The 12,316-nt window shown below is 43.4% G+C and overlaps 1 pseudogene; it reads right to left on the bottom strand.

The window, feature by feature from the left end:
- Positions 1-431: 431 nt before the first annotated feature.
- LOC139669205 (nucleolar protein 8-like) lies at positions 432-10,114 on the bottom strand (annotated as a pseudogene).
- Between the last annotated feature and the right edge of the window lie 2,202 nt (positions 10,115-12,316).

The raw sequence follows: 12,316 nt of genomic DNA, 5'->3' as shown, positions 1-12,316 counted from the left end.
CAGAAGAAAAAAAATCCACATTAATTAGAATCAAGAACGATGTGGACATAAGTGGCTAATAAGAGTATTCGACACTATGAATAGTAACACCAGAAGGACAGGAAAAAATTAATGATGATATATATGCCTGAAAGGCATTTGTGATTTTTTTTTGGTAAGCCCTAAAAGGCCAGGTACATATTAGGCAATTCTCTGAAAAAAAATGGAAGCAAGACAGATGGTCAGCGTTTTTGTTACCAGCAGTTTGTCATGGGATTCTACCTCAATTTAGACCACAAATACGAATGAAAACTTGCAATTTATTTTTTTCCTTAAACCTCTCACCTGTGTTACAGAACAAATAACTAGACAGGACTTCTTCCCTGACTTTCAGTAAGACTTTTGAAAGAAACCAAAAAAGGAGTGACAGTGAGTAAGTTCTGTTGTACCTCTCAGTCGTTCATCGTCTCTGGAGAAGAAGAAAAATCTTGTACTTTCTCTTTGTGGCAAGCAAAGAAACCTGGACAAACACAAGGAAACTTTAACATCAAGAAAGTTACTGTCAAATTCCATTAATGCAAGTTAAAGCTGTAGTGCTTCAGAGAAACAGAATGCATGGAAGAACATTCCTCCACAGTAACCAAATACGGTCTCCTATAAAAAAGACCCTTTTATAAAAGAAAATTTACTACGTCTCTGACTTTTGGCCAAACCAAAACTGGTTTGGGTTGAACCAAAATTACCCACTTAATTTCTCCAGTGTTCAACCACAAACTCAGCTTTCATATTTTTATACTCAAGGTCAAAGCAAATGGGCTGTTGGGATGTTTCACTGTTACACTCTGTGCAGCAAGGAATGGTTTTCCAGGATAACTTCCGTTGCTCAGAGATGTGGAATGAAGACAGCAGTTTCCCAGGACCTGAGTGCTGCTATTAATATTCTCACAGCAGCAAATTACTACAACCAAATAGAAAACAAATACAACTTGCATTTCTTGATCCTTTTCAATTTCTGATGCCTCTGGCTCATCATCATCCTCAGAACTGCTGTCCTGGAAACGTGGATCTTCTTGCCATGTGACTTTTGCAGGTTTTATTGTTTCAAGGATGTAGGGCTCTGCAAGATTATCACAATTGAAATAAAAAATCAGATTATTCCTCTACTTGCCAGCAAAAAACCCTACTTCCCAGTGAAGAACTTACATTGGAAAAGCAGATTTAAGAAGGATGAAAACCTCCCCCTCTCGGGCTTTCTGAACTACATCTCTGCTCAGGTATTTTTCACTTTGTTCTGGGGGTCTCTTTCATATCCTGAAACCTTTATTAGTGCATTCAGAACAGTGAATCCTTTCTGAAGTCAACAAAAATGTGGGGGGCTTTGTTTGTTTTAAATCTTTCATTTAACTTCACATGGTTTGTTTTGTTTCCTACCCTACTGACTGACTTAATTCAGTATGTTTTAATCTTGAGTGTGTAACACTTATATCCCCTATAGTCATGGGTCATTCAGTTTCAATTTTCTAAAGGTACAATAAGAAAATTAAGTAAATAATAAAGCAATCTTGAATGTTCTTGGCGTCAACTCCAGATTTGCTTTTGCTCACATTACTCCATTAAGACACCTTTGATTTCAAATCTTGTTGGGTTGTGTGAAACTTTGACTTGGCATATCACCTTTTTCCCTGTCTGAGAAATGTAGGGGATGACAACAACGTCCATCACTGTTTAAAAAAAACAAATAAATAATCGTTCTTTCTCAAAACATCCCTTTCAAGATTCCTGGGGCGCAAGCTGAGCTACCACAATCCTGGCAAGTGTAACTGAAGATCATAATGATTCTGCCTCATTACTCACTTTTGCCTCTGAAAATGCCCTGGATTCTGAATTTCTAAGCACCGTAGTCCTGCACAGTGCCCGACGTGAGCCATTCACTAGAAATTGCACTGTCCTGCTCTTACCTTCTTTTACACCTGACTTCACTGTGTCTCCAAAGAAGGAAAACTTGAAACCACTCGGCTCCTGAGCTGTGTTATTCCCAGAGACAGGTTCCAAATGGTCAGGTGGGGCAGAGTCTTCTGCATCATCTTTGTCCCAGGGTATTCCCTCACGTTTCTCTGATTGGCTCTTTGAAGATCCAAATAAGTCTTTTAAATCAGCAGCAATATCATAATAGACTTCTTCAGACACTTGAGGCAGTTTCTCACTCTCTTCTTTCTTCTTCTTCTTCCTTTTAGCTTTACTGAAATGGGATTGTTGGAGGACAGTAACACAACACAGCTGTTTTTAAAAGAAAGAGCCACCTGGCTCTTGATGTTTTCCTAAACTCAGCCATGCACATTGATGAGGAGTTCACTTTTAAGGGAGAGAGCAGTGCAGGGGAAACATCTGAGCTTTGATTCTAAAGGCAGGAACAAGCCTCCTTTTTATTACCCACATCATTATGGGACTTTTCACTTAACATGTGGTAGTTCATAAATGAAGACACTTAGGACAGATTTCTCTTCTGGCAAAAGAAATGTTAAGAGCTAATATGCTTTTTCACAGGATAAGAGCTAATACACATGTCTCTTGAAAACTTCTCAAATCTTCAAGTCCATGACTTGACCTTTCTCACCTTCAGTGAGGACAGAAAATGGCATGCAGAGAGTAGATGGACTACAAAGAAAAGATGACACTGCATGCTGGTTTTAGTGCTCACAATTCCTATTGTATATTGATTTCCGCAATCACAGGGAGGACTAAAGAGAAAATAGCAGTCTGCGTAGTTTCAAACTCAGTCTGCTGCCATAGGCTTCTCTCTAAGGGGAGAAACATCACAACTATAGTTACCAAGCTGTAATATTACCTCTCCTTTTCTGTAGTACTTGGTTTCCTTTCAAAAACTGCGTGGTCCTGTCTGGTGGGATCGTAACGGAGGGCATTAATGTCTCTAAGAAAATAGAAAGGCAAAGAGAAACCATGAGAAACTCTAAAGGCTCAAATGAAAGCTACCCCAAACCTTTACAGTAGGATACAAATTCAAATTGGCTTCTTCACCAAAATCTCTCCAAAATGTAATTGACATTTAGAAAGTCCCTGCTAGTCAGTGCCTGGGAATTCCATTAAATACTGACTTCAAATACACACAAGAAAGGAAGTACTTTCCTCAGCCATCTAGGCAGAAATTTTGGTTAGGAAACACCGGCAAAACTGAAGCCACCCTAGAACTCCTTCACTGATGGCAGATGATTCATACTTGAATTTCTTGGCACTTGTTGCTGTTTTACTTGGCTTAGGCTGTTCCAGGTTGATGTTCAAGAGGCTTCCCAGTATCTGCAGAGTTTTCTTTTTCTCTGCAGCAAGTTCGTCTTCCTCATCTGCCTTCAAGCTCTTTGTCTCTGCTAAGATAACAAGAAATACATTATATTTTCCCTGCTGAGCCTGTGATATTTGATGCATAGTATCACTACAGTACTAGCAGAGCTCACGTCTATCAACACATCGCTTCCTTTATCTAAAAGCTACTCAGAGACTTTGTGCCTTGCACTGTAGAAAATCTTGGGTTAGAACAGTTCTGGGCATCTATTTCATGTGAAGGCCAGATCAGGTATTTAACATGTTTCCTGCTGCTGTCATGTAACTGCAACCCCTCTGCCACTGCTGATGCTCTACAGAAGATCACATGAAAGCAATGAAGGGAATAGCAGAGTGAGGCAAAAATTTAAGTTTCAGAAAGAAATTGAATCCTGAAAACTGGGTTAATTTCTTTTTCTTGGGGGTGGATATTCAAACTTTTTCTATTTTCAGCTTTTCTGCCTTCTGCTGCTAAAGAAAAAAAATGACCCTACTTAAGACTGCCAAATCAGCCACAGGCTGCAGGATGGCTACAAAACAAACAGTTTAAATGAATATAATGATCCAAAAGGGGGTTTTTCTAAGTCACCGCTTACCCAGTTTTTCAATGTGGATAAACACATTCTGGTATCATGCTGTATTAAAAATAGTCTCAAATGTTGTTTTATTAGGCACATGTGCCTCACTCAGCTGTTCCAAATACTTTTGCAGCATACACCTTTAAGAAAGCACAGCCACCCCTGGTGTTTCCCATGCAGAGCCACAGCAGAGGTGGGTGGTTTTCTTTTAAGGGATCACCAAAGAAGCCAAAGGAGGCCATAAGGTGCTTCAAAAGCTAAAGCTCCATGATATGGCTCCATTACTACCAGTAACCAGGAAGTATGGGCAGCTTTACCTTCCTCCTCACTGTCACTCTCCAGGAATCGGGCGTCCATGCGGAATCTTTCATCGGTGCCAAATCGGGACTGCAGCCTCAGGAGCTAAACAAATGAAACAAGTGCTCTTAAGCACTGGAGGAGGAAATCAGCAACGTTCAATCCCTTTCTTTTCATACTTCATGGCAACATACTAATAATCTTTAGCTCTTGAGGCCTTTTCCAGGAATTTCTTTGGATACAAAGATAACACCACACATTATTTCCTCCATGGCCACTCTTTCCTCTGTTGAAGGGAATTCTATTTTAAATTGATATAAATCATACTCAGTAATAATACAAGCCTACCAGTTCTGTTCCTCTGAAGTGGCCCTATAGACTCTCAGAGGAAAATTAAATTCCAGTGATGGGTTCACTCACTTTTTCCCCAGCTTTGCCTTCAAACTGTGGCTTAATTATGAATCGTTCATCGTCCGTGTTGTCTTCCTCGTCCTCACTGCTGTCAAACAGTTTGCCTGAAGGCTTGGGAGCAGATGTATCCTTTGTTAAACAAAAAGGAAAAACAAAAGAAGGAGGTTATTTACATCTGAGAATATAAATCAGTACCAACTTTGTTCATGTGCTTTCCAGTTTTCCTGAAAAAGTGGATTTCCTGCACAACCCTGTGCATTTCCAGCACTGATCAACATGCTGCCAATCTTATCTTGTATACACACCTCGTGCAACTCTGGTTTATAATTATAAAATTAAAATTATGATTATTCCATTTCATCATGGGCAAAATATCCACGTAATGGTGTCCAGGTTTAGCCTAGCTTTTTACCAACTCTCGACTGGCCCCCCTTCCCCCCTCTCAAAAGCCTCCCCAGCAAACGGAAGAAACACTGAAAAGAAATTAACTCAAAAGAAACTGAAATGAATAAAAAGAAGAAATTATATTTTCTAACATTCACAATCACACTGTGTACACAGTACGTAGGATCCCACCCCCAGGGGAAAGGGAAAAGGGGACTGATCAACAAGAAAATTGGGAAGAAACAAAACCAAACCAAAAAAAACCCAAATGAAACAGACAAACACAATTAAAAACTTCAAGGAAGGGGAACAAGCATGAAACAATCTCACCCAGGACAGGAGAACCACCAGCAACCGAAGGGATCAGACTCCAGCCTCTCCCACCAGCAACCCCGGCCAAGAAAAAGGGACAACCAAAACCAAAAACCCCTCCTCCCCTACTATGTGGAAGACACATGTGGAATACTTGTAACTTCCTTAGATACAGTGGTTACTGAGGAAGCCATGGGTAGAACCATTACAAATGGGCAACTCAGATTTTACAACAGTTAAAAATTTGCAAATTTCTGATTACATCAAGGAAGGTAAAAATGTCAATGGCTAAATAACGATAATGGTCCTAATCTCAATACATTTATAAGGCAAAATCCCAACAAAAGCAAACCCAATGCTTTAAAGTTTTAGCAGAGATGCGATTAAAAAATGTCATAGATAAGAAGTTCTATTTGAGAAAAAAATAAGTATTTAATTGTACTAAACCATGGCAGTAAAATCATGAGGAGTCTGCTAATGATAGTAAAGACGAAACCTTACACAGTTCTTTGGAGCTCAACAAAAACAAGATACTGCCTTAGCAGTTCATCCAGTCTCAGAAAGAGCAGAGTACTTCTGTACTGCTCAAGCCCAATCTCCTCCCCTGCCTTTGCCTAAAAGCAGAGGAATTTCAACACTAATTATACAGAAGTTCTTTCTCTTCTAAGTTAGAATACCTTCTGTACCAATCTCAAACTCCTTCCAAATTCTCCAAGCTCTCAAGCTTTCTTAGATGAATGGTTAAGTACTGTCAAACCTGTCTGATGTTAATTCAAAACTTACCTACATTTCTCTGGCACTTCACTAGGAAATCTAATCTTCAGAACAAAAGGCATGGTCACACAGGGCTTTTGCCTAATAACACTTACTTCTCCAGGCATATTTCCCAAACTTGCGTCTTTTTTCAACGTCTCATTTTCCGTGTCTGAATCGAATAGGATGTGTTTGTGCTTCCCTGCTGGCTGGCCGTCCTAGGAAAGGGGGAAATGTCAGGTCAAACACAGCAAGTACTTGCTGCACTAATACAGCAGTATCTAAAAGGCATTTCCATGACCTCTGCTATTCCTCCTGCAACTCCAGAGGCATTCCAGGGACGAGGTATGCAGGATTTTGTATATACTCAAAACTGGCAATGTATCAGAAAATTCAGACTATGATTTTTAGGAATCTTAATTCACATACATTAATTACCCTTTTCCTTGTACTCTGGACTATTCAGATAAAAGTTGTGAGTGTAATTACCAGATTCGAAAGTGCTCCTTGAATGAGTTTCTTTTGGAGTTCTCTCTCCCTGTGTCTCTCCTCCAGAGCCGCCAGCCTCCTCTGGTTGTCCTGCTCCTGTTTGTCTCTTGCAGATTCCTTTGAAGCAGTAGCATGAAGACAAAGCTCCTTATCTTCTGGAAGGCTTGTCTTCCTGTTCTCACATGTATTAGCTTCGCGTTCTGGGTTTTTATTGCTTACATTCATCTTCATTTTTTTGGAAAGCAGTTTTGGGCTCTCCCGTTGCCGTTTAACGTGTTTCAGAGCCCCTGCAGCGTTGCTGTCCCTGTCACTGCTCTCACTGTCACTCTGATCAAGGCTGGGAGAGGCAGCTCCATGCTCTGAACTGTGGTCTTGTGGAGAACTCCTGTCTTTTTTCTTCCTCTGTAAACATGGCCTGGAAACAGGCTGATGTCTCTCATCTGCTGAGGAGGCACCAGGTGACGGTGCCTCATGCTGCTCACTGGGCACATTTTGTCTCTTTTTACTGCTGACTTGAAGTGCACACAATGGATGGTTCTTGGGCTGTCTTTTAGATGACTCCTCCCCAGAAGAAAATACACAAGCTCCAAGTCCTAAACCTACAGACCCCTTTTTTAACCCAGTACTGTCCTTAGTTGACTCTTTCACACAAAGGGACCCCATTCCCCTGAAGGGCTGATATTTCAAACGTGAATTATTTTGTCCCTTGGAGCTTTCCTTATTCTCCCCTGCTAAAATATCAGCCAGCACATCGTCAGGAGAGATGCTTTTTTTTTTTATCTGCAGGGTGACATTTAGGAAGTTTTGGTTTATTTGCATTACCCTTAGGATTTTCTTCAGCAGGGGACTGAGCAGAACTCTGTGCACCATCAGATTCCTCTGCAGGTGTCCCAGTGTTTTTGGCAGCCAATGCTTTTAAGTCATGTAAGGAAAGGTCTAAGCGGTAACAGTTTTGCATCATGGACTCATAGTCAGAACTGATTTCAGACTCCCCTTGCTCAGACTCCGAGTGAGAGCTCTCACTATCACTTGTCTCTGCTGTACTGGTAACTGCTGAAGTTTGCAATGCACCAATTTTGGATTTTTTAATTTTCCACTTTTTTTCAATGTGTTCTCCTTCTACATTTTGAGTTTTCAGTGATGAGTCATTTAACAAAGCACTTTTTTTGTTAGCTAGGATTTTTTTACTTTCCACCTTCATCTGTTCAGAATCTTCTAAAATTGCAGTTTTGCTGCTATTTGGATCTGGAGTTTTACCTTCAGCAATAATTTCATCTGTACCTGCTGAATCATAACCATTACCATATTCCACAGTCTCTTTGTAACTTCCTTTAGTGGTTTTCTTCATGGCATCTGGCTTGCTTAAGGACCAGTGACTACTGTATTTTAATCCAAAATCATCCCCAGCGATTTCCAAGGGGTCACTTTCAGTCTCAGCATTTCCAGCTTTCCATTTTTCTGTCTCTTTCTTTACCATGGCTCTGATCTCCTCTTCAGAATCAACATCACTGTCAGAAACACTCGTGTTATTTCGAGCTGTAACTCCACTAACATTCCTCTGATCTGATGATAAACCTTTGCCTGGCGTTTTACTATCCAGACTCCTCGATGGAGGCAATTTCAACTCGTCATTGGGTTTGGGGTTTGATCTCTGGCTGAGTTGTGGTGAGCTGGTGTGTTTTGGACGGGGCTGGCACCCAGAGGACAGAGCTGCTGCTCCATTCAGGGCCTCACTGCACAGTGGCCTCGGTTTTTTAGGTGGTTTCTTCATCCCAGAGAACTCTCCTTGTCGTTTCCTGTTTGCACTGACATCTCTCCCTTCCAAGTGCTGGGTGAGCTCAGGCACAGGAGCTGCTTGTGCCCGGTCTGGCTCCAGCTTCCTCAGGTTATGGCAGTACTTTGAGGGGTCATATTTCACAACGTTGGTCTGAGTTAAGGAATTAAAACAAGATTCCTCCAGCAAACAGACTCGAGTCTTTCTGAACAGGCTGAATTCTACACGAAAGGACAACAAGGAGCCCTTTTTCATCTCATGTCTTTAAGCAACTGACTTGTGCAGTCTAAGAAACTGCTCCAAATCACACAAATTTACTGCAAGACACACTTGAGGGATTCAGTAAATTGAGTCTGACATAGCAATCAAAATTAAGACTGTTCAGCAACTGTTTCTCCATATGACAGAAGAAGGAAGGGAACTGTGCCTATGCCCAGACAGTAGGAAAAGGATATTTTATTCTTTTGCGGATTCCTGAGGTGGAGGACAGGCAAGACTCTGCCAAATTTACCAACAACCCACTTCTATAGGAAAAGAAAAGTAAACGGTGTTAAACAAAAAGAGAGTGGAAGTAACCCTGGAACAGAGAAAGATGTTTGTTCTTGGATAACAGAACTACTAATAAAAGAACCATCTGTGACTAATTCATTTTTGTTTATGCTCTTTAGTGAGATATAATCGTACTGTGCAACTTAGCCAGCTTCCTTCTCAAAAACAACAAAACCCAAAGCCAACCAAAACCCCAAACTTCTACGACCTGCAAATAAAGAATGATAACAAAGTAGTAAATTTCTTTACTTTGCAAGTACTATGTCTAATATATGGCTTCTGGTTTATGAGTTAACAGCAGCCACTGCACAGACAGAATCACTATTATTTTGCTCTCTTCCCCTTTGCCACACACACACAAAAATCCCTCTAGCACCATTCTGTGCTTTGCAAATAATTTTCAAAACTTTCCAATTAATATTATTTTTCCTGTCTTAATTTGCATGTTCAGTGATTTTAATCTTCCTCTTGTAAGCACGTGCAGACCCTAATCCTGAATGTGAAGCACAGAGAGCAGTTCCTGACAGCCCAGCCACCAAAAATTATGTGCTGTATAAAAGTAAGTCACACAGTCTCTTTACAAGCTTTTAAGGGTGACATGAATGTACATTATGCTACAGGCTTATGCAAATTCCCAACATACACAAGGAACAAAGCATTTCCTGATTTAACACCACGAGAGGGGACAAGCAGATCACAATTATTTCCAGTCACTGCAAAGAATCACAGAATCATAGAATGGATTGGGTTGGAAAAGACCTCTGAGATCATCAAGTCCAACCCTTGGTCCAACACCAGTCCCTTTACCAGATCATGGCACTCAGTGCCACGGCCAAGCTCAGTTGAAAAACCTCCAGGGATGGGGAATCCACCCCCTCTCTGGGCAGCCCATTCCAATGCCTGAGCACTCTCTCTGAATAACAGGAGCCTTCTCCTTGTCTCTACAGGAGGTATTTCTTCAGCCCACTTTTCACAACTTGGACTGTCACCCCCAATAATTACATGTCTTTACATAAGGCACAGAGATTTAGCATAAATTTAGATATAATGAGCTTGCTTTTTCTTGGTTTACTTCTCTTACACATCTCCCCCAGCATACCTTGTGTTCTGCCACCTCTGTACCCGGGACTGCTTTCATGTGGAAGTCCACAACTCCAGCCTTTTTCAGTGATTCCAACAGACATGCTTGGTTATTTCTCTGTGGCTTTTCTTTCTGCAGCTTTGCTTCCTCCCTCTCTGTGGCAAGCCTGTACCAAGAAGTACATCAGACATGGGAAAAGTACTCTACTAAATAAAGCCCATGTGCTGGATTCGAGCTGGCAGGGACCCCCTCCCACAGAACAGCAACCACCCACTGCTCAAGGAATCAACACCTTGACGTTCCCTTTAAGGGAATAACAACATAAATCACGTTGCAGTATCACACATGAATCAACACTCCACCACTCTCTATGAAAACTGAAAGAGTGTAGAAGATGAAAGCACAGCCATAATATTATCAGATAAACAGAAGAGGGGTAACTTGAGCAGCAACACGCATTTTTAAAAACTGATTTTTACCTGTGCAAAAAGCTTTCTTTGGCCAACTCAATTTGCAGTGTCCCTCCTTTCCATTTTGTTTTATTTAAAATTGACATGCCTGCAAAACAACGAGATGGGAAAATAAGTATTTTTTACGTTAAAGAAGCACAGCCCAGACTTCACTACACCTCCTTCTATGACAGGCTGACGTTTCTTTAGCGTGATATTACACCTCACTGCTCACTTGGTTTAAGTTTGTACCTGAAAGGTACCCATAAAATTGAAGCTTAAAGAAGGCAACAGAATAAAACAAGCTCTACCTTGACCACATCCTGTTGTGACATCAGATGTGTTATCAGTAAAACAACCTGGCTCAAAAACATCAACAAGTAAAAACCAGAAAGATGTACTTACACTTTCTAAGCTCGGCATCAGAAATGCCGACACTGACGTAGGCAAAAGTTTTCACAGGGTTCCCTGATCAATGACAAACATCCAGTTAACTTCTGTGTAATATCAGTGTTTCCTTTAAAACTGAAAATTAAGCTATTTTGTGAAAATAAAGTGACTCTGAAGCAAAAATTCCATTTCACGCTTCAAACTGAAAAGCAATGAACCTTGAAAAGATAAAACAAAACATACCCTGATCATCTTTTCTGGTAATAATTTCTGCATCCAAAACATGCCCAAACTTCTCAAATCTTTCCTCCAGTTCGGCCTTAGACACCGTATGGCCAAGCCCTCCAACATACAAACGCTTGGAAACCTGTTCCTTCTCTATGCCTGAAGTCAAAGCATCACACCAGGAACACACGCTCCGCTTTCCTGCGGGGAGACAACAACAGCTCACCGACACTGGCGCCGCAGGGGCCAGTGCGCCTGGAATGTCAAATTACGGGCAAATCGCTCCCCCAACAGCGCTCCCTGCTCTGTCCAGCGCCCGCAAACCCCGCGCTGCTGCTCCGCACCGGGGGCTGCCTTAAACCTCGAATCGCATCACCGGCTGCGCGATCGTGAATGGCAGCGGCTCGTTACCGCATAACCCGGGGTGCTCTATCGGAAGCATGGGAGACCCGCACAGACCCGACCGCGTCAGGAGCTGCCGAGGGACGCCCGGCAGAGGGGCCCGGGCCCGGCCCGAGAGACCCCCACCCGGCAAAGGGGGCCCGAGGAACAGCCCCTCGCCGCCGGCCCCGCCGCCCCACTCCATCACCGCCCCCATGTGCCCTCCCCGCGGCGACACTCGATTTACCTTCCCCCCAGCACCTCTTCCCAGCTCTCACGCGGAAAGGGTTCCGCCTCGTTAGGCAGCCGGGTTCTCTGCAGGCTTCATGTTTCCCGCCGGTCAAGTGTGGTGGGAACACATGGGCTGGGTCTTGTGACGAAGGGCGCCTTGGGCGTAACCAATCACGAAGAAAAGCAGGGGCGTTTTCTGCAATACATGAGCAGAAATTAACAAAAACACAGGAGCAACCGCCAAAGCAACGCTTTTCCCATTCGTGTCTAACGAGGAGCTTTGCTACTGTCCCTTCAGCGGCGCCGTTCTTTCAGAAGGAGGGGAAAGAAGGCGCGACCGGCCGCCCCCCGCTCGGGAAGCAGCAGTGGTAGCGTCCAGACGCGCGCAGCGCGCGGGCTTGGCGCGCGTTTCGAAAGGCGCGGGGGGCGCGCGCCGGGCGCGGGAACAGCTGACCCGCCCCTGGGTCCCGCCGCCCGCGGCTCCCCGTTCCCGGCCGCTCATCCCTTCCGTCCCTCGGTCCCGCCGCCCGCGGCTCCCCGTTCCCGGCCGATCCGCTCGGTTCCACTGCCCGCAGCTCCCCGTTTCCGGCCGCTCATCTCGTCCCCCGGTCCCGCCGCCCGCGGCTCCCCGTTCCCGGCCGCTCATCCCTTCCGTCCCTCGGTCCCGCCGCCCGCGGCTCCCCGTTCCCGGCCGATCCGC

The sequence above is a fragment of the Pithys albifrons genome, chromosome 3, assembly GCF_047495875.1.
Source record: "Pithys albifrons albifrons isolate INPA30051 chromosome 3, PitAlb_v1, whole genome shotgun sequence".
NCBI lineage: Eukaryota > Metazoa > Chordata > Aves > Passeriformes > Thamnophilidae > Pithys > Pithys albifrons.
This window is presented reverse-complemented; position numbering and strand designations above follow the sequence as displayed.